Here is a 24,800-nt window from a genome sequence, read left to right as displayed (position 1 = left end):
AATTTTGAAAGTAGCTCACATTAGCTGTAATTAGCTGTGAAAACTCATTTACGTTTAAATTTCACGCCATATTAATTGGCATTCACAGAGACAGGAGCGTTAGTGGGATTGTTTGAGTGACCAGTGGAACTTTCAGGCAGATCTCAGTGGACCGCCCATCTTCCCACTCCAGGCCCCCAGGGCTCACGATTTACTGCTGATGTCCCAAGTCACAGAAAATGTGACCGAATGCAGACTTCTTTTTTTAAATTGCTGTTCTATTAGAGTTGTCACAATTTCCCCCCATTACTCTCCCCTTCCCCTTCTACCCCCAACTCCCAGAGTCGACCCCCATCCTGTGGTTTATGTCCATGGGCCATTTATACCTGTTCTTCAACTAGACCCTTCCCCTTCCTTCCCCCAAACCCCCCACCCCCTCCACTCCAGTCACTGTTAGTCTGTTCCTTATTTTGATGCCTCTGGGTCTATTTTGCTCATTGGTTTGTTTTGTTCACTAGGTTCCACTTATAGGTGAGACCATATGGTATTTGTCTTTTGCCACCTGGCTTATTTCACTCAGCATAATGCTCTCCAGTTCTGGGTAACAAAGTCAATATTCAGAAATCAAAGGCATTTCTGTACATCAACAATGAAACATCAGAAACAGAAACTAGGGGGAAAATCCCATTTGCTATAGCAACAAGAAAAATAAAGTACCTAGGAATAAACCTAATCAAGGAAGCGAAAGACCTGTACTCAGAGAACTACACAACACTGAAGAAAGAAATTAAGGAAGACACACAATTAAATGGAAGCATACATGGTGTTCACGGACTGGAAGAATTAGCATCATCAAAATGTCCATACTACCCAAAGCAATCTATAGATTCGATGAATGCAGCAGATTCTTACATGAGCTGAAGAGAACTAGACATAAAGATGAAAGAGGCCGTCAGTGAGCAGAGCCATTGTGTCCTGAACCTTCTCTCCTCTGGGGAAAGAGCGTTCCCCCACCCCCGTTACAATGAGGAACTTGACATTTGGGGTCCTAAATGAGAAGGCATGCAATGATCACGTAGTAAGTTTACGAAGGGAGGCTATGTGGGAATTCCGAAGCCAGAGCTGAGGCTTCCAGTCGCTTTACAGACTTGGGTCTGCCTCGAAAGTAGGAGCATACGAGGAACTCTCCACTCTCTTGGTTCTGGGGCAGAGTTCAAAGCTCTACGTTATTTCTGGTTAGCCTAGTGAAAACCGAAACGCAGGGATGAGATCTAGGGTGGGAAGTGAGGAAGCCGCCTCCTGGGTGGGAACCAGAAGCAGAAGGCTGGTGAGTATTTGGTAGTGGGGTTTTCTGCGTCTATTTCCCACCTTGCAGCAAGGGTGGGATCACATTCTCCTCGTCTTGCCCCAAGGAAGGGCAAATACTGAGGCCGAGTGGGGTGAGAACAGAACAGGATATAAAGGACTTTTCACCCATCACCTCATTAAACCCTTCCAATGGACCTCTGTCCTGAGGACTTGAGTCATCTTCATTTTACAGACAAGAAAACAGAGGCCTGGGGAGGTTAAGAAACTAAAGCAAAGTTACACGGTAAGAAACCAGGGCAGGCAGGACCAGAACGTGGCTACTCTGATGTCAGAGCCCAAGCCCTCAACTGGCCTTGCAGATGCAGGTTCTGGCCTTGGGGACCTGTGGCAGGTTACTGGACTGTGTGAGCCTTGATTTCTTCCTTTGTAAGATCAACAATGACGACATCTGCCTCACAGGCGGAGGTCTGGAGGAGAGTCTGGATGTTGGTAACAAGCACTCAGTGAACAGCAGGTGCTCCACACCCTCCGCAAGGCCCCCTCCGGGCAGAGCCAGCTGCTCACTGCCGGAGTGGCGCAGACCCAGGTGCTGGCTCTGGCCCCAGTCACGGTCCTGCCCCTTCACACCAGCAGGCCCCAGGGACTTAGAAGAAGTTCTACCCATCTGGGCTTTCTATAAGCTTTTGATAGGAAGGCACTGATTCACGACTCGATGGAGGCAGGGAATGTATTAATAAGCCGTGGTTTCCCCAATGGGGGATTGATTGTAGCTGTGTTTTCCAAGAGCTGTGCAGAATTTCCATTCGGACTGTTCATCAGTCATCTGGCCAACATGCCTCTATGGTTCCTTAATTGAGTATCACATATAGATTGTTTCTGAATTATGAACTGCAGTGTGGCGATGACAAGCATCTTCTTAAATAACCTCTAGAAGAATTCCCAGCCAAAGCAGCCACTGCATCAGCAGAGGACGGCTTCTGTGGCATTAGCTTCATATTTATTTCTCCATGGTATCAAGTCATAAAGATGCTATAAAAGTTATTTTTAAGCTGCCTTGATTCAAATTCATTTCAAATAAATCAAATATATAGAGGATTGGGATGCAATCTCCGTATAATTTAATATTCTAATATTGGAAACTTGCCTGGAATCAATAGGAAATGGGAATCTGCCTCGGGACAATTTCGATATTAGAAACTGGTTTCCTATGCCCGAGTGAGGCTTAGGCCTGAAAACTGAAAAAAAGTTCAAATCGGACAGCTTCTACTTCCATCCCGCCAGAGTATACACACGTTTATGAAAACCTCGTGCACCTTTACACTGCCAGCTGAAAGGGAAAATTCTGTTGAGAGTCACCAGTCACATCAAATTTATTCTCTAGTGGTAAGAAAAAAAGTGACTCTAAAAAAAAAAGGAAGAAAAGGAAAGTAAAAAAAAAGAAAGGGTGGGTGTAAACGTACAGAGAGCCAGTATTACTAACCTTTTCTGCAGGGAAACCATTTCCTCTGCAGGCAGCTCAGAGGCTGCAGCCAGAGGCCTGGGTGGCCCAGGCAAAGGGGGAGGGACAGGTGTTTCGGAAGCAGGGCTGGAAGGTGGAGCTGCTGTTAGGAAACTGGTGTCAGGACTCATTCAGCCAGAGGTTCTTCACTATTCAGCTACTGGTCTGAGTTGCCAGTTTAGGAGTTCTACACTCACTCTCTGAGTTTCACCAGCATGTATCTTTCCAAATACCAAAGTGCCCAGGTCCAGGACTGCCAGGGAATTGGAGAGGAAAAAGGCTGGTTTCACGTTCCGTGGGTGAGTCAGGCTGCTGTTTCCTCAACCAATCTGAGGCAACAAACATTTGCACCAGGCTCCCTCTGGGTGCCCGGTGTTGCTGGAGCGTAGTGGGGCACCCAGACTGACCATTCCTAGCAATGGACAACTTAAGGCCTGCCTGCATCTAAATAGTGATATAAGGAGCTGTCATAATAAAATGCAGAAAGTGACAATAACAGGGTTGAGCTGTGTTTTGTTTAGTGATCACCCACTCTGAGCTGAGCACTTTGAATTCACACCACCTCAGTTAAACCCTCACCAGATATCCACCTGGGAGAAATTCTTATGTGTATTTTCCAGGGACAGGTGGATGGCAGTACCAGGGTTCCAGGTTGGATTCCAGCTCAGGTGGAGGGCGGGGAGGCAAGGCCAGAGGGCTAGAGCAGACTGGCTTAGACAGAGATGGCCCTAAGTGCCAAGCTCAGGTGCGTGTCTGCCTTTCCTTCGCATGGTCAGCATGAAAGCATCCCAACACTTCCAGTTTCAGCCTCTCACCCACTCGACACCCCTCACTCCCATTCCTGCTAACGGAAATGGGATATTAAAGACATTTTCAAGGATTGTTTGTAACTTAATTGACCTGGGGTCTGCAAACATTTTCCGTCAAGAGCCAGACAGTAAATGTTTAGGGCATGGGATCTCTGGCACAACTGGTCAGCTCTGCCTTCCTTTGGAAAATGGAAGCAGCCCCAGAAAGTAAGGAAACAGGCAGGCGTGGTTGTAGTCCAATGTAACTTTATTTACAAAAACAGGAGGAGGGCAACCCCCAGTTACAGGAGGGAAAAGCATAGCATCTAAAATAATACATTTGGGAGATCAATTCGGTCATGATTTCTTGATTCTTCAAAACTTAGAAGCTTCTGCGCCTCTCAAAAATAAAGAATACAGCCCTGGCTGGTGTAGCTCAGTGGATTGAGCACGAGCCTGGGAGCCACACGATTGCGGTTAGATTCCCAGTCAGGACACATGCCTGGGTTGCAGGCCAGTTCCCAGCAGGGGATGCATGAGAGGCAACCATACATTGATATTTCTCTCCTTCCCTTCCCCTCTAAAGATAAATAAATAAAATCTTTTAAAAAAAGAATACAGTGATTTGTGGTTTAGTTTATAAAACTGCCCTTCCAACCAGGGGAGACGAGTATATTTCCCCAACAGAGAACAGTGCTTTTAATGAATACAAAACCGGTCATCTATTGTATGAACAAGAACATCTGATGTGATCGTCAGAAAAATACTTCTTTATCCATCTTCAACTGAGAGGATGCACACCCTTCCTTCCATCTAAAAATGTCATTCAGACCTGAAATGTTAAAAAGAACTGCTTGCTGACAATTTTTCCTTGAAATTAAATAGCTAATGGGTTTACAGAATAAACACAAGTGCCAGTAAGAAAAACTGTGTAAACAGCATACAGTTTACACTGAATCAATGAAAATATACACTGTTCAATTAACTTCCTAGTTGTCCTTTTAGGGAGATGACATAAAGTGGAAAGAGCTCTGTAGCGAGCAACACTGTTCAAGAAAATGTAATTTGAACCTCATCTGTTATTTTAAAATTTCTATTGGCTACACTAAAAAAATTAAACAGTAACAGGGTACAGAAACAGGGAAAAGGCTGGGGAGGAAATGGGGGAGTGAATGCTACAGGGACGGGGTTCTTTGTAGGGTCCTGAGAATGTTCTGCAGTTCACTGTGGTGATGGATGGATGCACAACTCTGTGCATATACCAGAAATCCCTAAATCACACACTTTAAATAGGTGAATTGAATAGTCTGTTACTGGTATTGCATGTCAATACAATTGTTAGGGGGGAAGAAAAGCAAAAAAGAGAATAGTGACCACAATAGTAATAGTAATGGCTATCATTTGTTGAAGACCTATGAGCCAGGCACCAGTAACTGTGAATAAGCCTGATTGCATGCATTATTTTAAATTCTTCAGCATTCCTATGGATTATTGTACAGGAGGGCTGAGAGAATTGGCCCCTGCCCCACCTCAAGGCGGGACCACCCCTGTGGGGGGATTGGTGCTCTAGAGCTCTGGCTGGATGAGGCTGAAGTCCCCCTCAGGTTGAGCACAAATCCCAGCTTAGCTTTGTTCCTTGCCTTGTCCTGTGCTCACTTCCCTGCTCCCTGGAGGCCCCCTCACTTGTCCTCCAACCCATCTTGGGTTCTGCTTTCAGGGATCCTGACCTAAGGTCAGGGACCTCCTGCGGCCTGTTACTCCACTTGCAGGGGCAGAGGCCACCCGAGGGCTCCCAGCCCCCTGACTTCTCACACAGCACACCCATGTTCACAGACAAGAGTGTGGTGAAGGCCAGGGGAAGCAGGGAGGGGCTGGGTGGAGGTGGGCAAAGGGGAGTGAAACGGGGGACATCTGCAACAGTGTCAACAATAAAATTTTTTTTAAGTTTACTAAGTAGGAAAAATATAAAGAATATCCTTAACCAATAAAAAACAAATAAAAAGAACAAAGACTTTCTATCAGAGCTTCGGCTCACTCTTTTCAGTGGCTTTTACATTTTCCTTCCACGATTTATTTTTATTGCCTTTCTGCCTTCAGAAGTAATGCCTGCGTTAGCAGAGCAGCTGGATTAACGACGGTGCACACAGTGCAGCTGTAAAGAACGAGGAAGATCGCCGTGAGTGAGGTGGAATGAGTGCCCCCCAAATTATATGAATAAAGTGCAAAAAATATACACTGTAGCCTTCCTTTCATGTAAGAAAAAAGGGAAATAAGAAAACACACACATGATGCATGCAACTGACCCTCAGATCAGGAAGAAATATATATTTGTAGTATCTCTCACGAATAATAAAGCAGCTGCGGTAAAATGCCAAATAAATCTGAGTAAAGTATAATAGATGGGTGTTCTTTTTACTTGTAGCTTTTCTGTAAGCTTAAAAATACTCATGAATAAAAAGTTAAAAGAAAAAAGCAATGCATGTTTGCTAAAAAATAAAATGAAATGTAAAAATACAGAGCATAAAAAAGGAGGGGGGAAATCTCTTGAAATCCCTTCCCATTTTAGGAGTTCAGTGTGTATTATCCAGCTAATTTAAATGTCTGTACCAACAATCCAGGTGTCAGATACAGATCTACAGAAATACACGTGTGCACAAATAAGTGGCATTTCACAAATGAGATAGGCTGTCTAGGGATCTGCAACTTGCTCTCATTCTCCCAACACTACATCATCTAATGGTTCCACTCAGGACACACGGGGATACCCTGTAAAACCATGAAAACCCTGTGTTTCTTGTATGTAAAGTCTAGGCCGTCAGATGGTTATTCTATATTTTAAACTGGCAGGTCTGGTGGGTTCAGAGATTTCGATCCTCTGGGGGACTGCTCAAGAAGACGGGGACACTCAGAGTTAGTGCAGCTTCTGAGAGCCCCAGGAACTGGGGCAGGGACCACCCTGGGAGGAAGGAGTCTATGCCCCCAGGCCTCAGGGGAGGGGCCATCCGTTCCTGTTTGCTGCAGGATCATTAGCACAAGACCAGGCTCAGGTTAGGAAGCACCTGAGTCAAGAAGCCCCGTCTCTCTCTGGGACTTGGGGGCAGGGGTCCATTATCCCACAGTGGAGCTGAGTCCCCTCCTTCTGAAGGGTATGAGCAGCCACAGAAGGCTGATGAGGACTTCGTTCTCAGGGGACCCTGTTGCCCTGGGCTGCTCACTGCTGGGAACCTGAGTCCCTGCCTCTCCTGCGGGTGCAACAGCACGGACATCGGGTCGCCTCAGGCATTCGTTCAGAGGTCTAGTCCCTGCCGTGTGAAACAACTGGCTGGTGTTAAGGATCCACAGCCACCTCTGGAGATTCTCTCTTTTCCTCTCCTGTTTTTATGTTTTGCTTGGGTAGGCAGTAATGACTTAGTCGTTGAAATGACCTAGGCCCAGGGCCAGATCACATTCTATAACCAGAAGAGATGTCTTTCTTTCTCTTGAAAAACTATTCCCCCAATTTCAACCCTTAAAAATTAAGTTATACTTTTCTTGACTCATCTAAATATTAATCAATAGAAATTACGTTCTTCTCTTTCAAGGCTCCTCTTAATGGAAACTGCAATCAGGTGGGAGCGGGAGAGGAAGCTACAATTCACGGTGGCAGAGAAGTGGATCAGGGCTGTGCATGTGCAGCTTCATCGGGATGGAAGCGGTTCTGCAGCCAGAGCCCCAAAGAAGAGTGACAGGGAGTGATCCACACCGACACCCAAAGGCAGCCAGGAGAGGCCCAGCTCCTGTTTACAACGCGGTGTCCCCACTTCCACCAGCACACGCACTAACAATGAAGGACACGGGCCTTCCCTGCTTGGGAGCATGGGAGCTCTTCCACAACCCCGGGTACGGAGGCGTGCAGCTGGGAAGTCATTGCTCTCTGGGCCTGTGGCTGCAGGGCGGAGTAGCACCCCACGGGGGGGGGGGGTGGCTCGGGGACTAATTATGCTCCTGCCACCTTCACTGACTCCCCCGGATTCTTTTCTACATGGGAGACTGTGCTCAATTTTTACATTTAATTTTCCCCTCTCCTGATGTCTCAGAAATTCAAAACCTGTGTGTGTATGCCAGAGGAGAGGTAATCTATGAGATTAGTATTTGGCTGCCAGAAAAGCAGTAGCAGCTTAGGGTAGGGGGTCAGGTGACACTGTAATGGGGTGCAAAGTGGGGGTTCCTGAAAATACTCCCCATAGCCCATGGTTGCAGAACTGGGAAAGGGGATGATATCGCAGTTAAGATACTTTTCATAATAATGGCAAGGTAGTAGCTAGTTGATAGCTGTGCTGCCATCCAGGGCAAAAGGAGTATGTGCCTTTCAGAATGTACAGTGACTGGTGAGGCAGCTTGGGGGAACTTATACAGCACCTGCTTGAGAGGCTCCCAGGTCACAGGGAACTCTTGCCCTGACTAAAGATGGCAGCCAAAAGTAGGTAACAGGTATGGGGGAACTGGCAAAAGTAGCTCATCGGAGAAAAGGCCAGACATGAGATCACAAAAGAAGGCCAGATATGAGGTCACAAAAGAAGTTCCAGGTCAGCATTTAAAATCAGGGTGGGCTGAAAAAGAAGGGGACTGGTCTGCCATGAGGACTGAGAGAGTAGGTAGCTGCCACAAGGAATGTGCCCTGAAGCAAGGAGACTCGGCCCTGCGGCCTGGGGTAGTGAGGAAGGCAGCCATGCAGGCGGAGGAAAGGGTGTAAGGAGAGAGCTGATAGAGCTGTGTGGGGATCTGGCAAAGCCGACGGAGCTCTACAGGAACCTGTCAAACCAGGCACGGGTTAGCGGGAGACGCCTGGAATGCTGAACTGTGGCCAGGTTCTACAGTGTAGACTTTTGCTTCTCTGAAGGACATACAGAGAAGCCCCTTTCTTGGGACATGTGCCTCCCTGGATCCCACCATGATCTAGTGTAACACAGCATGTGTCTCCCTGAACCACTACATGAGGCGACATGGACAACATACCCCAGATCCTGAAGGAGAGAGCTGCTGCAAGAGGATGAGGACTCTGAAACCCACCGGTGCAGGTTCCAGAGGGGCTGGGGACTGTGGGCCAGCTTCAGAACAGATAAGGAAACGGGGAACTTCTGGGCACTTTGTTGGCTCACAGCCTGGTGGGGAGCGAGGGAAGTGCTGGGTCCGTGGGAGAACGGAGCCCTGAGCAGGAGTGCTCCCAGCTCCCTTAGGGTTGGAATCCTGTAAATGAAACCCTTTTTTGTTGGGTCATGCATCAAGGCACGACATGCAAGAGCCCCTTTGCTCAGTTACAACACGAGCTTAGAACTCAGGCTGGGACAGCCAAGCCACGTGAGTGAGCCATGTCCATCAACCTCTCTGAGACTTAGTTCCCTTACCTGGAGGTAAAAATAACATCGAAAACCACTCGGGTCACTGAGAAGTTCAAGTGAGACTCAGCAGTGCATGAGGTCACACAGCAGGAAGCTACGTGTGACATACTCAGGCAGTGCTCAGTAATTATACCTTCCTTTCATCCTTTTCTAAGTATCTAAGAGATCTTTTTTTCATTTGCACAAATTACATCTTTTTTGCTATTCATAATCTCCTCTGTAGGACATGGAGTGTGGGGTACACATTAAGGTTTCCATGTGGAGTGGACAATTTTCTAGATTTCCATTCCCGTTTTCCATGGCCTACCTTAAACACAGCTGTCAGCACAAGAGGCTCATTAAAAAGATTGTTTTGACTGATGGCATGTTCATGTATCAAATTAGAAATCGGTCCAAAAATACGCGAGGGAGGTAGACAGGGGTGGCAGCGAGTCACAGAAGGGAGAGTTTTGCAGGGCTGAAGATGAAATTTACTGGGGAAAAGGGCTCTAGTGGGACTTGCGCCAGGACGGTCCCGGGAGAGCATGCTGCAGGCATCCAAATGGGAAAGTCATTCTAATAATTGGGGAAAGAGAGATTCTAAGCAGGCAGAGACTCCTTAAAGAGCACAGCTTTAGCCAAAGTAGTTTGCTTTTCCACGGCCCTTTAGAAGGTGGCCTTCCCTGCTCACCAGCTGACGGCCACAGCCTTTGTCATAACCTCAGCTACCCACCTGCCCATGATTCCAAGTCATTTTCGGCCCAGACTTAGCTCTTGGACTGCTCTAAAGACCTCTCCTCTGGACACCCCTGCAAATACTTGTGACTCACTGCTTTTTGCCCCAGTGCCTGTTTCTCTTCTTGTGGGCTCCCTGGGTCTGCAGGCACAGTCACCAGGTAATGCAGGGGTCACTCAACTCCCTTCCTCCCCCTGGGCCACGTGTCCCTTTGGTTTTCCTGCCTGAGCCTATTCACAGTCCTCTCTGCTCGCCATCCTTGGGTCGGTCTTTGTGCCTTTCAGTCTGACCTCCCTTCTATCTCTAGATATGTCAGTGGTTTAAACCAGGAAAGGGTATATTTGTGTTTATTTATGATTTATTTATTTCTGCTCCATCCCACAGAAAGAAAGGAGGTGGGCAGCCAGGGTGGTTGCAACTGCTTAAGGATTTCAGTAAGAATCAGGCTCCTCCTGTTTTCTGCTCTGCCATCCTCAGCTTGCGGCTTTGTCCTCAAGATTGCATTATGGCTGCATGGCTTCCAGGCATTGTATCCAAATTCCAAGCAGAAAGAAGAGGGAAGGGCCAATAAAAAGCTTCCCCAGTAGCTCTACTTATGAAGTTCCAGGACTAGGTCATGTGACCACATGTAGCTGTAGCCAGGTCTGAAGAGAAGTGCTTCAGGCCTTTCTTACTGCTGCCCTAAAGAAAACCAGGGAAGGAAGCGAAAATGCATCCTGGACATACTGAGCAAGGCTATCTTTCTAAAATGCAAGACCCAACTGTGCCACTTATCCATGAAAAACTTTTTCATGTTTCCTTATGCCCCAGGGGCTGATCTGGCTCCTGGGCCATGTCATCAAATGCCCGAGCCCCACTCGTACCACTGAGTAGCTTCAGTGCCAGCCCCAGTACCTGCTGGGCTGCTCCGTGGCTCTGGCCTCAGCCCACGCTCAGCCCTGTGCTTGAAAGCCCTCTTCCTGCCCACATCTGTGTGATGAACTCTTTCTGTATTTTGCTGTGTATCATGTGCACATTTATGCCCAAATTTTTGAGGGAAAAATAAGGATGCACGCTATACATGGGTAGTACTAATTCTATATCTATATGTTTTTAATTCTTTTTATTTATGCTTATGTGTTAGAAGTGTAACTCTAGAAAGCAATAATGAGATCCATATGCAAAATAATATCCTGGAATATGACAATTGGTTTGTTTCTAAATATAAACAAACAGTTTCATTAAAAATTAAAATGATTTTTTTCCTGAAAGTTTGGGCCCAAAACGTGAGTGCGCACGATACATGGGTATCATGCGTTACGTGCAGCAAAATACGCTATTCATCCTTCAAGACCCTGCTGGCTCCTCTGCTCGGGGAAAACGGTCCTGGCCAAGCTGGACCACATGGGTTCTCCTTCCTCCTCTACGTCTGTCCTACCATCTCCTGTTCCCACCCCGGTGTCTCCTACCGGCCTGGGAGGGCAGAGAGGCCAGACACATTTAACGGATCACCTATCTCCAGAACAAACAATGGAGCCGGGCTCTAAAAATGACTGCTGGGTAACTGAATGGGTGGGTGAGTGGGCATATGAGACTGTGGCAACGCACAAGCTACATTTTTATTAGCTGTCCTAGAGGACAAACTCAAATCTCCTCTTTGCCAATGTTATCTAAGGAGAAGAGTTCCAGTATTTTCTGATATTGCAAAAGCATTACCAAAGAGAGTGTTACCCTCTTGTGGGGAACATCAGGCCTCCTGATGGGAGAAAGTGAGAGAGAGTGGAATGAGCACTGATTTTAAATCCTGCCTGATACTTCAATGCTTCATGATGAGCTACTTTACCCCCCTGAACACCCATTTCCTCAGTTTTAAAAAGGGTGTGATAATAGATCCCTCATGGAGTTGCTGTGAATCTCAGAGATGATGTGTTTAAAACCCGAGCACAGGCTTACCATTGCATACTGGAACACAATGTTTTTTTTGACACTGTTTTTGAAATAAGGTGTGAGCATGGGGTTCTTTCTGTCTTGCCATGGGAGAAATGCTGGTGCCTCCTAATGTCATACGTTTTTCTCTTTGCTAAAAGAATCCTGATTTTGTTCTGGGAAACGTCCTGCTCTGGGAGGTCTCGGGCCTCATCCCCAGAACCAGGACTGAGGCAGCTGTAGCAGTTCAGTTCCTGTGATCACTCGAGGGCTGGGAAAGGGTCTGAGGCTCAGGTCTGAACAGGGAGCTCAGGCAGGATGCCAGCTGGGTGTCCTGGGACAGGTGCTGTTTCTTTTAACAAGTCCCCTTTTCTGCCTTTGGGGGTTGTCAAGTGGTGTGCAGAGCTGTGGCAGCAACCTGAGAAGATCCAACCAGGGGAAGGGCCGCGCGGGGAGCAGGGAGCCAGATCCAGGCGGGGCCCTGGTCCCTGAGTTAGCTCAACAGAGGGCCTGAGCCACCCAGTCATCTACTTCCATGAGACGATAAACTTCCTGTCTAAGCCGGGTGAGCTGGCGTGCAGCTGAAAGGAAGTAATCCTACCCTGTCCATTTTAGAGCAGTAACTCCTTACGGGTGACCCATAATCTAGTTTTGAAAACTATATAAGCTGGCCTTCAGGAGCTCTTTCAAAATAATAGAGTCGCCTGGGACCAAGAGGTCCCAGGATTTCCTCGACAGGGTAGGGTTCAGAATTCCATGGGAGTGTTGTTTCGTCAATGATCTTCTGGACATTCTTTCCACTGCTTGAGGAACTGCCTTCGGATGCCTGTGTTCACTAGGACCGAGGCGGTGCCGCGGCATCGCAGGAATAGGGCTCTGCAAGCTTAGGCCACGTCGGTAAGCGGACTCGGAGGCAATTCGGAAGTGAAAAACAACACACTTCAGAGGCAGAGTGTGAGTTATTAAAACATCTAAACCACGGTCAACCAGAAATGAAAAAATAGTATTTTTTTCCCTTCAATTTTAGCCTTGCACTTGTGGCTAGATGAGGTTAAGCATGGAAAACGCTAAATGGCATCCATTTTTGAAAATCGATGGCTTTGTAATTATTATCCTTAACTATATGTCAACAATGATTGATCTTAAGTCCCTAGACCAGGGGTCAGCAAACCACAGCCCATCGTCTATTTGCTTATAAAGCACGTGAGTTAAGAATGCTTCTCACATTACTAAATTGCTACATTTAGGTCAATACATGTACCAATGTAATATTCTCAATTTTGCCTCTGGCTCACAACACCTAAAATATTTACTTTCTGGCCCTTTGCAGAAACAGTCGGCCAACCCCCAACCTAGACCTCATTAAAGGGATTCTTTTCATTATTCTTTTTTCATTTTTTTGAAAAACTAAGAAGAGTCAGGTGAGTCAAAAAAGTAATACAACACATATTACTACCACCGACAAGTAACAAATAGTAACATCTCATAATATCTATCTTCACAGTTTTTAAGAGAAAAAAATCATAATTTTATAAGTTTTATACAAAGTCTCTTTACCGCACCCTGCTGTCCCAGAGGCACTTGGCTTTACCTCTATAAGGAACAGACACCTCTGGTCAGAGGGTCAATGACCTTGACAAGGTTAAAAGTGGCTATTCCCTTAATCAGACCTGAGGACAGGAAACGGGGGCACTAATCACAATGCTTCTGGGCACTGATGAATCAATCAACCACAAAAGATTTCTTTCCCTTGAAAGTGGTCTTTGCCATGATATCTGGGCTTAGCACACAACAGGCAAGTCCACACAACAGGCAAGTCAAATTAACTGAATGAGTGCTCCCAAAGCACACATTTGATGGAGTGATTTCATGCAGACACAACCATGAAGTAAAGGCTGTTACGAATTAAAGTAAAGGAAGGGAAAAAAAATAATGAAGGAAGAAGAAAGAAATAAAATAGGAAAGAAGGATAAAATGTCCTTCGTGTGGAGGTCATCCGTGGCAACAGGTGGGACACTACTCACACATCCTTCAGGGAAACCACAACCCTATCCAGCAGGTAGCTAGCAAAGGAACAGTGCATCTCCAAATGAGATGTAGAGAGAGGAATTTAAATATTTAAAAAACTTTCTGAAGTGTCATGAAGTCCCCATTGTAAGACTTCTACTCTGATAGGAAGGAAGGCTTTGGTTCCTTTCCTGACTTTTCCCCCTAGACTCTGAGTATCTTGGGGATTGAGCTGATGATTAATATCTTGGCCCCCAGTGTCCAAATGCAGACAGCATGCACAGCAAGTGTCCACAAGTGCATGGAAGAATGTAACAGTAAGTAAAGCACCCCACACCAGTGGCAAGAACTCCAATGACTCTTCCAACGAAAATGCAGAACCTCATCCACAAAACACCATTCTTGTCATATTGTGCCTCACTAAGACCAATTTCAGGCATTCATTTTATAAATTTAAAAATGTACAAGGAATTGTTTTATTTTTTAATATATGTTACTGATTACACTACTACAGGTTTGTCCCAATTTTCCCCCTTTGCCTGCCTCCACCTGGTACCCCTCCAATTCCCTCTGGCAATCCCTACCTTAGTTCATGTCCATGGGTCATGCATGTAAGTTCTTTGGCTTCTCTATTTCCTACACTGTTCTTAACATCCCCTGTCTATTTTCTACCTACCAGTTTGCACCTTTTAATCCCTGGACCTCTTCCCCCATTGTTCCCTTTCCCCCTTGCAACTGAAAACCCTCCAAATGATCTCCATATCTATGATTCTGTTCCTGTTCTGCCTGTTTGCCTAGTTTGTTTTTTAAATTCATTTGTTGACAGTTGTGAATTTATTGCCAGTTTTGATCTTCTTTTTCTTAAATAAGTCCCTTTAACATTTCACATAATAATGGCTTAGAGGTGACGAACTCCTTTAGCTTAATCTTGTGTCTGGGAAGCACTTTATCTGCCCTTCCATTCTAAATGAAAGCTTTGCTGGATACAGCAATCTTGGATGTAGGTCCTTGCCTTTCATGACTTGGAATACTTCTTTCCAGCCCCTTCTTGCCTGCAACGTTTCTTTTGAGAAATCAGCTGAAAGTCTGATGGGAACTCCTTTGTAGGTAACTCTCTGCTTTTTCTCTTGCTGCTTTTAGGTTCTCTCTTTATGTTTAAACTTTGGCATTTTAATTATGTGTGTCTTGGTGCAGTCCTCCTTACATCCATTCTTGTTTGGGATTCTCCTGGACTTGTATGCCTATTTCCTTCACCAAATTAGGGAAGTTTTCTTTCATTATTTTTTTAGTAAGTTTTCAATTTTTTGCTCTTTCTCTTCTCCTTCCAGTAACCCTATGATTCCTGTTCCTCAGGTATGTTTGATGTTGTCCCAGAGGTTCCTCAGCCTATCCTTGTTTCTTTGGATTATTTCATTTTACTGTTCTGATTGAATGTTTCTTTCTTCCTTATGTTCCAAATCATTGTTTTGCCTTTTGGCTTCGTCCTCTCCACTGTTGGTTCCCTGTAAATTTTCCTTTGTTTCACTTAGTGTAATCTTCATTTCTGCCTCAGTCTTTCGCATGCTGTTTTAGTAACCACTGAGTTCCTTGAGCATCCTAATAACCAGTGTTTTGAATTATGCATGTAATAGATTGCTTATCTCCATTTTGTTTAGTTCTTTTCCTGGAGTTTTGTTCTGTTCTTTCATTTAGGCCATGTTTCTTTGTCTCTTCATTTTGGCAGCCTCCCTGTGTTTGTTTCTATGTATTAGGTAGAGCTGCTTTGATTCCCTGTCTTAGAAGCATGGCCTACTGTAGAAGAGCACAGTGGTAAACTGGATGGGGCAGAGCCTTAGGTAATTGCCAGGATGGAGCAACAGGTATAAACCAGGTTGATGGAGTCTTGAATATGGTATAGCTGCTCTGTGGCCCTAGGTGTGGAGGACTCAGAAAGGGAACAATGCCACTGGCCAACCTCTGGAGTTTTGTCTGGGAGGAAGCTGTCCCCTGGCACGCACCCTGATGCCAGACACTTCAGTTTCTCCCTGTATGCCACTGGTGCCCTTCCAGCTGCTGCCTTGGTGCTAAAGCCCAGAGTGAGTCTGCGTAAGTCCTAAATCCATTGTGGCCCCTTTAAGAGGAGACTCCTGAGAATCTCACAGTTTCTCCCATGGCCCCAACCCCTACTGGTGTTTATAGCCCAAAGTTGTGGGGACATATCTTCCTGGCACTGGAACCCGGGATGAGTGGTCTGTTTGGGGGCTGGGACCCCTCACTCCCGAGGTGTCCCCTCCTGATTTTTATCTACCACACATGGGTGTGGGACAGCCCGTTCCATGTCTCCACTCCTCCTACCCATCAGGATGGGACTTCATTAATGCCTTGGGTTTCCATATAACTCTTGACAATTTTCTCATGATTCTTGGTGACAGTTGTAGTTTAGTTGTAATTTTTGCTGTGGTTTTGTGAGGAGGCAAGCAGTGTCTACTTACACTTCCATCTTGACCGGAAGTCCTAACGTAAGACACACCTCTGCTCAGGAGTCCGGGAAAGAGTGGGAGCTGCCCCTGCACTTCAGCAGAGCAGGGCAAGGAGAGGCTTGGGCACCGTGGAGAAGAGGGGAGACGTGTCGCAGACACGCAGACGGCAGAGCATGTGCGAAGTGGGGGTGCAAGCCAAATGGTGGCACACCGCTTCACCCATCAACATTTTTTAGATTTCGGCTTGTTTGTATATGAAGTAGGTCATGACAGCAGTATTTATCACAGAAAATAAGTGGAAACAGGTTAAATGTCCAATAATGTAAACAGTTCCATGAACATGTTATATCTATATAGTACAAATTACCTGTGGTTTGTGGTCAGAATGACGTGAGATAATAAAATGTATGACATAATCTATGCTTCTAAAATGCTCAAATGACATGATTTCAGTTGTATGAAACGGAACTTTTTAATAACAAGAAAATGTTCATGAATGAAGTGCTTATAAGTGTTCATGAATGGACTGCCTGGCAAATGGGTTTGCCAAGCCACCTATGCAAAACACCCCAACCTGTGCAACCCGGCAGACAGCACCTTTGTGTTAAATCACAAATCATACTAAACACACAAAATACTGTAAAGCTAAGAAAGTGATGCTAGGACAATTCCAACTGTGGAATTATGGGGAAGTCATTGACAAATAAAGCTCTGGCAGAGTAAAAACACACTTAAGTTCCTGAGAAGGGCAATAACTAGATTATTGACAGATTCATACAGAGACCCTTAGGAAAACTGATGAACCCACAAATAGTTTTTTCTCTTACAAAAATGACCCTCCATGCCGCTGCCAGCACCCAGTGTAAAGTGCAGGATGCTGTTGGATAATTATTTGAGACAACTTTGGCCAAGGAAAGAAAGCCTACATGTGACTTGTTCTCTGCTCATTCTAAGACTTGGTACATATTTGCAGTAACAACTAACACTTTATCAAGCTGAAATAAACCAGTTGGCATAACTTGTCTCTTTTTATCAAGATAATGTTTCAAATCAACCTTTATTTTTATTTTCCCACTATTTTTCTATGAGCTATGGTCCCCATTTTTTAAGTGAGCTTTGGCAGGAGTCCGTAATCCTCAGATAAGAGCCCAACTGAACCTGTTCCCCTGGGCAGCCCTCAGAGACCTGTGGAGGCGGTACAGATGCTTCCCTGTTTCAGGAAAAACAACAAAGCCACCCACTCAAGGTGAAAGAGTGAACTCAGAGGCTTACTCTAAAAGAAAAACTGCTGGCTGCTGCGGCCAGAGCGGAATTCCACGCCCAGTGGATTCCCTGGACCCTTACTCTGCAGACCCCTTCGGACATTCCCATTCTAAGCACCCGTGTCTGGCTGGGCCAACTCCTTCTCTGAGACAGCACCTTAAGAAGAGCAGGTGGAGAGTGGGTGTGCTAGGTATGCAGATGGGACCTGCTGGGCTGGCTCCTCTTATCTCCCTGTGAGCACCAAACCCAAGGCACACTCCACTCACTACCTGACAGCAACGTGGTTCAGAAAAGCCAGGCCCCAGAGTCAGAGCCCTTGATGTGAGCGCAGCTCTGCCTCTTCCCACCTGTGTGAATCTGGGTCAGCTGACTGGTCTCTCTGTGTCTTGGTTTCCTTGTCTATCACATCACAACGGTTCCCAAACCATAGAATTTAGTAAGTGGCGGTTATTATTATACCAGTGTAATGTTAGTTGTGTTTTAAATGGCTTATAAAGTAACACGGACAGTCGAGTAAGGTGGTTCCCCTGTGGATTTTAGCAGCCACGGTGGCACACCATGGGCTGCCTCTGGGACGTGGCGCCCTAACGGGGTGGGCAGAGCAGCAGGAGAAAACGTGTCGCCGAGACCCGGTTCCAATTCCAGCAGCACTCGGGCGGTCCGGCAGTGGGTCAGAGGTACGAACTTGTGGAAAAAGAGGATGTGTTTCTCACACGTCAGTTTATCTAATGGTGTCATTTAAGTATTTTTATGATACTGATGACATTAAGATGGGCGGTATTAATAGCACTACTGACACTGTAACAAGATTTTGGATTATCTGTTCTCTGATCCCTGCTTCATAGCTCTGTGACCCAAACAAGAGATTCAGCACTGGCAGCACCCACAGCACCGGGAGTGAGAGTAAAACAGAACACTGTTACGGCGGCTCTCAAGAAGCTTGTTAATTGTCTGCCTTTTTCAGGAGAAACACTGCTCTGCTAGCTCTCTTCCTTCAGTGTTACCACAGAGGAAATGAGATCACCGTCCCCCAAGGGAGCCAGAGTGCAGCCCCCACCCAGGCAGTGTGGCCCGGGTGGAGGCGCGCAGCTAGGGCAGCACCGCACGTGTTCCGCACCGGGCCTCTTCTACCTTCTCCTTCCTACTGTGTGCCTGCTGTCCTCACCTCTCCTGCAGACACTGTCCAAGGGTCCTCGGGGCTGTGACGGGGGCAGGAAGAGCCACACCTGCACCAGGAGGCTTTACCCAAATGGGTGCCATTCTCTCACTCCCTAATGAATCATCAATACGTAAACATTTCTGTTAAATAAAAAATAAAACGAAAGCAGTTTCTAGCTCATCTACATAGGAACACCCTAAATTTGTACTCATACTGTTGGATACAGTGGGTGTCAATACCTCCTAACTGAAAGCAAGTCCAGTATATACAAAATACTCTGAGTGTTGTTCCACTTATTGGTGCACTCATTTGGTTGATTCTTATATGTGCCCCGACTGGAGATCGAACCTGCAACCTTGGCATATTGGGATGAAGTTCTAACCAACTGAGCTACCCGGCCATGGCTGAGATACTTCACTTTGACAAAGGAATCCCACTGCTCATCTGAAAATGACACTAATTGCTGTTTTTAAAACATGACCTGAAAAAGAGAGGATATACTATTTTGACTTGATGGACAGACACCACTGTTTTCCACGCATTTGTAGCTCCTCATTGGAATGTTGCTATGGGAGTCTTCCAACAAGTTTTTTTTTTAAATTTTGGTTTAAGTGTGATGTATAATACTGGAGAAGGACCATTATCTGTTTTGCTCCTTTCCGTCCCCATGGCCTAGTACTGGGCCCAAGCTATCTGCTCAATGAATGGATGTCAACTTAACTTTGGGAACCAGCAGCACACGTTTACACACGCCAGTTCTCAATTTATAAATATTTACCATCAGGACTTGATTTTAGCTTTAATGAGCCCAACTGTTAAGGATACCTCCGAAGTGGGAAATGTAATCCATCACTTCACACCAGATGTAGCTTCGGCAGTTGGTCTTTTATCTAGTTTTATAAAGAATGAAACACAAACTTCAAATGACTAAACCATGATGTTGTATGCTGAATTGACTGGCAAATGAACTCAAGACAAAATCATAAAAAATACTGAGGGTAAACTCCTAAAGGTGGTATCAGAAACTCTGATTCTACACATGGTTTAAAAAAAAGACTGCAAGTTCTCACTTGAAAGTTGGTTAAAAAGAGAAGCGAATAAGACAGGTCTTCAGATGCATTTTAAACAGAGGGTATCATAAAGTGATTGGCATTTCCTTGTGGACACATAAGCTAGATTCAGAAAAATATGACTATGAAATTATGCATTCAAAGGTGTTTACTAATAATTAATTGGCAAGGTACATGCTTTAAAAAATAAATGAAGAATCTCTCTGGCTGGTGTGCTTCAGTTGGTTGAGCGCTGGCCTGCGAACTGAAAGGTCACTAGTTCAATTCCCAGTCAGGGCACACGCCTGGGTTGCAGGCCAGGTGCCCAGCTAGGGGCATCTCAGAGGTAGTCAGTCATTGTGTCTCTTCCTCTCTTTCTCCCTCCCTTCCCCTCTCTCTAGAAATGAATAATTTTTAAAAAAAATATTCAAATTCTATCACTAAATTCCATAGAAATTTTCTATCTAGTTCAGTGCTTTCCAACATTTTAAACTAATACACCCTCGAATACACCCTTTTGATAAGACTAAAAATAACAGGCAGTCCTCATCCACCCAGAAAAATCTCAGATTCCCCACGATTCTGTCTTTCTAAGAGCCAAGAAGTTTTTTGTGCAGCTCCATTTACTGTAGTTTGTATTACGAAGAGTTGCTACTTCCTCTCTTTTCCAACTTACAAAGTTATGTTAGCACATGGTAGGCATGCCCCCAAACCTGCCTGTCCTTGCCTGGAGAGTCTCGTGGGTGTTCACAAGATCCTGCCCCCTCCTGCCAGCACCCCCGGGGTGAGAAAGCCCAGCTCTCACTCAAGGACAAGGCCAGATGCCCTGCCAAAGCAAGTTTACCTGCTGGCAGCTCTCAGCATGTATGACGACAAACAACCCATATCAAGCACATTCCATGTTCCAGGCATGGTGCCAAGTGCTTTTACACACCCCACACTCTGATTGTCACACCAACCCCCACTTAACAAGTGAGACTATGAAGGCAGAGAGGTGTTCAGAAACTCACGTGGAGCCACTCACCTGGGGAGGAGCACCGAGGAGCTGAATCTAGGTCCATCTAAAGTCCAAGCCCGTCTGTCCGCCCTTGGTGGGACATGGCGCCACCTATCCCATCAGCACGAACACATCACCCAGCACCAATTTCAGTTTTTCCCTTACCTGCATACCACCCGTACTATTATTTACCTACTATTTTCCTTAAATTCATGAGCTAGTTATATTTTTCTAATACATCTTAAAATAAACAGTCAAATGTTAGATGTTAAGGGCCTCCACGTACCCTTCCACCTCTACCCCACCTCCAGTAACACCAGGGGCCTCCCATGGGATGGGTCTCACCCAGGCACACCCTCCACAGAGGAACCTGAGCCTAGTTCTGGGCCCTGACTCAGGCAGCTGTCACAGTGCAGTCACCTGAGCGTCCTGGAACTGGACATGTGCACAGTGTGGACAAGGTCATGGGGGAGAACAAGAGTGACACACTGTGAGGCGAACATTTGTCTAAGCCAAGAATGGGAACACTATGGTCTGTAGGCCCAGCACCTGCCTTTGTAAATGTAATCTTACTGAACACGGCCATGCCTATTTGCTTTATGTATCCTCTGTGGCAGCTTTTATGCTACAAAGGCAGAGTTGAGTATTCGCTATAGAGACTGGGGTCCACGATTTCTGACTCCCTGCAAAAAAAGTTGCAAGTTCGCCAACCCCTGCTCTAGGTAATGCATTTCCCACCCACAGGTCAGTTGGTAAACACCAATCCACAGGTAATATGGACATCACCTATGATTCTGCTTAAAGAGATTTGAATCAAATTTAAACCGGTTCCATCTAACCAACGTTAATTTACTGAGAGAGTACACTGTGAATCTTGGCTAGGGGCTGGGCTTAAAAAAGGTGAACAAAGCTGAGATCCTACTTCCTGAAAAACAGCCAGGACATAAAATAATTTTAGTACAATGTAGTAAGATGTTAAGGGTATGATTTGGTGTTTTCTTTTTCCTATAAAGTAAAACTTGGAAACCTAACCTTTTTGTTCTTTGAAACTTTGAAATTCTAAGGCCATAACTTCGGGCTAAGAGCTCCCTCTCTCTAGTTTTTTCTCTTGAGCATAAATACTAGGGATGAAACTATAATTCTGTGAAATTACTCTTTAACTTTTCCAGGAAAGATCACTTTTGGGGATTTTTCATAACTGCCAAATTCACTCTGGGCTCTCCACTACATAGTCTTAATCTCTGCTGAAGAAAGGGGGGAAAAAGGTGTAGAGACAGCAAGACAAACAGTTAAAGAGTTAGACTTTTGTTTAAGTTTGAGTTTTCAGATTGGAATCCATATTAGCTGGATAAACTATTCTTAACTAACCTACTGCTGATAAAGGCATGCGGGACAGAGACAATGGCCAGGTTCAGGCAGGAGTTCCTTATGCACAATCTGTCCTTGCAACTCCAACTAGGTATCGGGTGAATTAAGGGGAAAACCAATTTGAACATCCCGCGGATGTAACGAAATCGACTATCCTCAGGCAGAGCAAAAAGAGGACAGGAAATAACGGGTGTCCCTTCATGTGTGCGTGTCTGTCCCGCCCTGATGACTGTTTATTTGTACTGGCTATTGACAACGTTTCATATCACACAAAGAGGGTTTTTCATTGAGCTTCAGAAAGAGAAACAGAATGCTTCCGTTTCTAGGGAAACTTGAGCAGAGAGGCTCACAAGCCTAATTCGAAGATTGCATCCCCACACACAGGGTGGCCCTCGGCAGAGTAACACGCCCCCCCCACCTGCCTCATCCCATTTGGAAATTAATGCAACAATGTGCAATGATTGTTGATGTTCGTTATTAAATCATTTATTCATCCCACACAATGATTCAGAATATTCATTAAGCTTGCTGGAAAGGAGCAGGGTTTTACCTCCAAGGTGGTTTGAGGAAGAATGTGCTCCTTTAAAAGGATATTTTATAACAACACAATTATCATAATTAAAAGCTACCCTGGATATTCTGATGAGCTTTTGACATACTTTTGAGTACTGGCATTTTAACACAAGGAGATAAATGAGACTGAAATAGCACTGGGGAATAATATTGCGGTGGAGGAAAAAAGCCAAGGCAAAATGAAATACCATCTCGTCAGCACTGCCCCCAATTTTATCATGGTCTTTGAGTTAATTAATTTTACAAAATGTCACTTGAACTTCTGGCTTTCCAAAATGAGCTCAAATTACATTGCTGTGACCCAAGGAATCGGCACTGCTGGGTCACAGGTGCACACATTCCCTACGAGAGCCTGCCTACCTGAGCTCCAAACCAAGCGGTCACTCAGCCTGCCAGAGCTGTGCCACACCTGATCCAGTCTCTTCCTGCTGCCGCCCGTGGTTTGTTCCGTTTGAAAGGCCACTAAGCAAAGAGCCTGACTGGTTAAGCCACTAAAATGGACAGGTGACTGCAGCAAGAACATCCACCTCTCTGGTTTTCCTTATAAGCAGGTCTAGGTGAAGATCCTAATGCCAGTTGCCAAGATGACTCCTCACACGTGAAGGTGGTGCCTGGTGGGAATATCGGGGGCCACTTGTGAAGAGAGAAACTGACTGCTTAGAGAACCTGGACACCCGCATGTGGATCAGAGCATAATGATGCACAAGGCCAAAGGACTTGGAGGCCACGCGATGACACTCGGAACGCACCACGCTATGTGCAGACTCTGCAGAAACACGGACTTGTTCTGCTCTGTGCCTTGGCACACTGGTGCTTTGGTCACTGAGGGAAGGGTGTGAGTCAGTTTCAGCCCTTCATTCACCCTGTAAACACTGATGAGGCATTTACTATGAGCTGAGACCTGAGCCAGGCCTCCTGCATGAAGAGGCGACTATAACAGCATCTCTGTGTTCAAGGAGCTTACAGCCTAGTGGGGGATGCAGACAAGTCAAGACATACAAATCTGCTGGGCTCAAGGAAAGCTGAAAAGTGGGATGGGGTCGGGGGGCATCTCATACCGAAGGTGTCCAAGATGAGGAGGTGTTGACCAGGTGAAATGCATGAGGCAGAGGCAACAGGGAAGGGCGGGGAGCTGGCCTTATCCTGGGGGTCAGGAGGTGGTGGAGCTACATGCCCTTCAGGTTGCTAGGTGGAGACAGACTGGAATGGTGAAGGATGGGGCAGGGGCACCAGTTCAGAGCTGTTGCTATGACCCAGATGGTGGCCAAAAGGACTGGACAGGCTGGAGAGATATTAAGGAGGTAGAATTAAAGGTACATGACATACTGGATCTTCCTGGAAAGGAAGTCCTACTGGAGACAGTCTATCAGGGTTCTAGAACCTGATGCCATTCAGAGTAGAATATGAAACCTAGATCCCTGCTCTGTCTCAAGCAACCTCCTGATTAAAAATTGGGGTCCCATGTTGCTCTGCCTTCAGGCCTGTGCTGCTAGGGCTGAGGGCTGCATTTCAGTCTTGCCCTGAATCATTTAATTGGCATTCTTGTGGTAGATATTAGTTCCTGTGAGCCAGTGCAAGTGGAGCCCACCTCCGAGACAGACCAGCTCTGGGTGTGCCAACAAATCCTTCCTGAGCCTGCAGGGCAGCAGGCCTGACAGGGGAGGCGGCTGGTGCATCCCAGATACGATGCCGCCCTCTGGGGTTCCTGTGGGGGGAGCAGCAGGCTTCCCCGAGGATACCCTGTTAGAGCTGTGGGCTCTCTGTACATGTCTACAGGTCCTAACTTCTGGGGTTGCTGGGGTGCTCACGTGCTCCAGCCTACGATGAGAAACCCAGAACCACATGCCACTTAAGAGTGTTGTCGACAAGATTGGAGAACAAAGAGTTGCCACGGGGACAGCATTTGCATCACTGAACATTTGATATGAAAGGAATCATTTCAGTGGCATTAAATGTTCTCTCTGACATTATTCTCTGTTACAAAATAGTCTCCACGGTGGTGCTGATGCCATCTTGACACTTTATTTCCTTGTCATCAAAATGGTTTTCTGCACCAACTAAAGCACAGCACAAAATCTCAAGGCCGTTAATAGAAATTTTCTAACTTCATCTCCATGGAACAGTTGGAAAATGTCTCCAATTATGCAAGCTTTTTGTAAAATGTCTCAGAAACACAGAAGGGCCTATTGTACTTTTCACAAGTAAATGTGAACTCATTTAATACTCAAAGATGAAAAGAACAGTGTCAGGATTTTTTTTTTTTTAATTCTAATGAATGATTGCTACTTGGTTAGCCCACTTCTCTCTCCTTACCCTCTAACAAATAAATGTAAATTTTAGGAAAGTCTGATGAA

At 45.8% G+C, this 24,800-nt stretch overlaps 1 protein-coding gene across 1 annotated transcript in view; it reads right to left on the bottom strand.

Moving 5' to 3' along the window:
• Positions 1-24,800, bottom strand: part of CPPED1 (calcineurin like phosphoesterase domain containing 1) — a 128,051-nt gene that overhangs the window by 10,316 nt on the left and 92,935 nt on the right. The window lies entirely within an intron of this gene.

The sequence above is a fragment of the Sturnira hondurensis genome, unplaced genomic scaffold, assembly GCF_014824575.4.
Source record: "Sturnira hondurensis isolate 20B ecotype Veracruz unplaced genomic scaffold, ASM1482457v3 Scaffold0018337, whole genome shotgun sequence".
Classification (NCBI taxonomy): domain Eukaryota; kingdom Metazoa; phylum Chordata; class Mammalia; order Chiroptera; family Phyllostomidae; genus Sturnira; species Sturnira hondurensis.
This window is presented reverse-complemented; position numbering and strand designations above follow the sequence as displayed.